Source organism: Salvelinus sp. IW2-2015, unplaced genomic scaffold (assembly GCF_002910315.2).
Source record: "Salvelinus sp. IW2-2015 unplaced genomic scaffold, ASM291031v2 Un_scaffold1678, whole genome shotgun sequence".
Lineage (NCBI taxonomy): Eukaryota > Metazoa > Chordata > Actinopteri > Salmoniformes > Salmonidae > Salvelinus > Salvelinus sp. IW2-2015.
Window position 1 is genome coordinate 182,642 of NW_019943080.1, and position 3,604 is coordinate 186,245.

The 3,604-nt window shown below is 49.3% G+C and overlaps 1 long non-coding RNA gene and 1 pseudogene across 2 annotated transcripts; both read right to left on the minus strand.

Annotated features, from left to right (window-relative positions):
* The window catches only part of LOC112071672 (receptor tyrosine-protein kinase erbB-3-like), a 20,176-nt pseudogene extending 18,385 nt beyond the window's left edge, over positions 1-1,791 (minus strand).
* Positions 1,792-2,339: 548 nt separating this feature from the next.
* LOC139024587 (uncharacterized) lies at positions 2,340-3,387 on the minus strand. Of its 2 annotated transcripts, none has more exons than XR_011475918.1 (4): positions 3,246-3,386; positions 3,105-3,193; positions 2,845-2,892; positions 2,340-2,518 (listed from the first exon to the last, which is right to left on the minus strand). It is a non-coding gene; the product is annotated as an uncharacterized lncRNA (long non-coding RNA). The 2 variants fall into 2 exon arrangements; XR_011475919.1 differs by lacking the exon at positions 2,340-2,518 and adding an exon at positions 2,670-2,736 and having other exon boundaries at positions 3,246-3,387.
* Positions 3,388-3,604: the final 217 nt, after the last annotated feature.

Below are 3,604 nucleotides of genomic sequence, written 5' to 3' on the forward strand. Positions count from 1 at the left end.
CAGAGACCATCCAGAGACCATCCAGAGACCATTCAGAGACCATTCAGAGACCATTCAGAGACCATCCAGAGACCATCCAGAGACCATTCAGAGACCATCCAGAGACCATCCAGAGACCATTCAGAGGCCATCCAGAGACCATTCAGAGGCAGAGCAGGCAGAGATGAACTTACAGATCTGGCAGTGCACTTCATCAGGCCCCCAGCAGTTCTCCCCACAAGAAGGGTGACAAGGCCCTACAGATAATGGAACATCATTATCAGTCAGATATAGCAGCCAATGGCTGACCCAGGAATAGTGGTCAAAGAGGTCAAAGTTCATGCTCTAGCCAGAGTTCGGAATCTCAACCGGAATGCTGATCTCTTTTTTTATTTTCCAAATACATCAGACCAGGCTCTAATCAAATCAAAATCAAATCAAATGTTATTTGTCCATATAAATAGTCTGGGTGGCCATTTGATTAATTGTTCAGCAAAATCAAATCAAATCAAATCAAATTTTATTTGCCACATACACATGGTTAGCATGTGTATGTGACAAATAACATTTGATTTGATTTGATTTTGCTGAACAAGTCTTATGGCTTGGGGGTAGAAGCTGTTAAGGAGCCTTTTGGACCTAGACTTGGCGTTCCGGTACCGCTTGCCTTGCGGTAGCAGAGAGAACAGTCTATGACTTGGGTCATAGCTCTAACTACATGTCCTATTCTAATGGACAGACACTGACCTCTCTCGCCGTTCAACTGGATGTCAATGGGAGCCTTGGCCCTATCCCTGTCCCTCACAATATCATCCCAGTTCACCCAGGGACCATAGCTCAGGAACCTGTTGTGGACGATCTGGACACCTCCCTCCAGAATCTCTGTAGAGAGAGTGAGTAAGAGAGAGGGAGAGAGAAAGTGAGGGAGAGAGAGGGAGAGAGAGAAATCAGTTGGCAGGAATTCTACAGGGAGACAGTTCCAATTTGACTCTCCTTACATTAAACAATAACCCAGACTTGCTGGAGCATGTAGGAAGAACCTGCTCTTTTCTGGGAAGCTGGAGGGTTTGTGTAAGATGTTAGACACATGTACACAAGCACACAGATACAACTTAAGGTGAAACCCTGTGCTGTTGGTAATACTGGAAACTCTGCTTTCACAGTATAGGTAGCGTCCCAAATGGTGAATGATTCCTTATATATTCCCTATATGGTGCACAAACTTTGAACAAAGTCTATGCTTTATAAAGGGAATTAGGTTGCCATTTGGGATGCACCCATAGAGTCATTAATCAGATCTTCACCATCAACCCTCCCTCTTTCCCCCACCTCAACCCCCCTTCTCACCCCCTCTCCCCCTCGCCATGCTACACTACACACCTGTCTGCACACTGAGGGTGTGGTGTACTACAGTAACCCCAAGAGATTCCTAGCTACTGCCTCCCACACACTCCAAACACCACATAGTGTCTTCTCAAGTATTCCACTTTGCACATTGGTAAGAGCAAACACATTACACATATTACATCGTTTGCCCTCCTTGTCTGGACTATCCTATTCTTTTCTGTTCTCTCTATCATTTCTCCTCCGTCCACCCTCTTTTGTTTTTCCTCATTTAATTGGTACTCTTTTAGTTCTCTCTCTAAGATTAGGGTTACGGTTAGGGCTGTGGTTGGGGCTAGGGTTGAACGGGGCTGTGGACATGAAGCTAGGGTTAGGGTTGTGGTTGGGGCTAGGGTTGAACCAGGATGTGGACATGAAGCTAGGGTTAGGGTTGTGGTTGGGGCTAGGGTTGAACGGGGATGTGGACATGAAGCTAGGGTTAGGGTTGTGGTTGGGGCTAGGGTTGAACGTTTTCGTTCAACCCTAGCCCCAACCACAACCCTAACCCTAGCTTCATGTCCACGTCCCCGTTCAACCCTAGCCCCAACACACACCCTAACCCTAGGCCTTCATGTCCACATCCCCATCAACCCTAGCCCCAACACAACCCTAATCCTAGCTTCATGTCCACATCCCCATTTCAACCCTAGCCCCAACCACAAACCCTAACCCTAGCTTCATGCCCACATTCCCCGTTCAACCCTAGCCCCAACCACACCCTAACCCTAGCCTATTGTCTACATCTCCTTCAACCCTAGCCCCAACCACAACCTAACCTAGCTTCATGTCGACATCCTCGTTCAACCCTAGCCCCAACCAACACCTAACCCTGCTTTCATGTCCACATCCCCGTTTCAACCCTAGCCCCAAAACCACAACCCTAACCATAGCTTCATGTCCACATCTCTGTTCAACCGAGCCTCAACCACAACCCTAACCCTAGCTTCATGTCCACATCCCGTTCAACCTAGCCCCAACCACAACCCTAACCCTAGCTTTCATGTCCACATCCTGGTTCAACCCTAGCCCCAACCACAACCCTAACCCTAGCTTTCATGTCCACGTCCCCCGTTCAACCCTAGCCCCAACCACAACCCTAACCCTAGCTTCATGTCCACATCCCCATTCAACCCTAGCCCCAACCACAACCCTAATCCTAGCTTCTCATGTCCACATCCCCATTCAACCCTAGCCCCAACCACACCCTAACCCTAGCTTCATGCCCACATCCCCGTTTAACCCTAGCCCCAACCACAACCCTAACCCTAGCCTATTGTCTACATCTCCTTCAACCCTAGCCCCAACCACAACCCTAACCCTAGCTTTCATGTCGATCATCTCGGTTCAACCCTAGCCCCAACCACAACCCTAACCCTAGCTTCATGTCCACATTCTCCCCGTTCAACCTAGCCCCAACCACACACCCTAACCATAGCTTCATGTCCACATCTCTGTTCAACCCGAGCCTCAACACACCCTAACCTAGCTTCATGTCCACATCCCCGTTCAACCCTAGCCCCAACCACAACCCTACCCTAGCTTCATGTCCAACTTCCTGGTTTCAACCCTAGCCCCAACCACAACCCTAACCTAGCTTCATGTCCACATCCCTAGTTCAACCTAGCCCAACACAACCCTAACCCTAAGCTTCATGTCCACATCCTGGTTCAACCCTAGCCCCAACCACAACCCTTAACCCTAGCTTCTGTCCACATCCTAGTTCAACCCTAACCCCAACCAACCTAACCCTAGCTTCATGTCCACATCTCCGTTCAACCCTAGCCCCAACCACAACCATAACCCTAGCCTCATGTCCACATCCCATTCAACCCTAGCCCCAACCACAACCCTAACCCTAGCCTATTGTCTACATCTCCTTCAACCCTAGCCCCAACCACAACCCTAACCCTAGCTTCATGTCCACATCCCCGTTCAACCCTAGCCCCACCACAACCCTAACCCTAGCTTCATGTCCACATCTCCTTCAACCCTAGCCCCAACCACAACCTTAACCCTAGCTTCATGTCCACATCCCATTCACCTAGCCCAACCACAACCTAGCTTCATTCCACATCCCCATTCAACCCTAGCCCCAACCCACAACCCTAACCCTAGCTTCATGTCCACATCTCCTTCAAACCTAGCCCCAACCACAACCATAACCTAGCTTCATGTCCACATTCTCCGTTTCAACCCTAGGCCCGAACCACAACTAACCCTAGCCTATTGTCCACATCCTCGT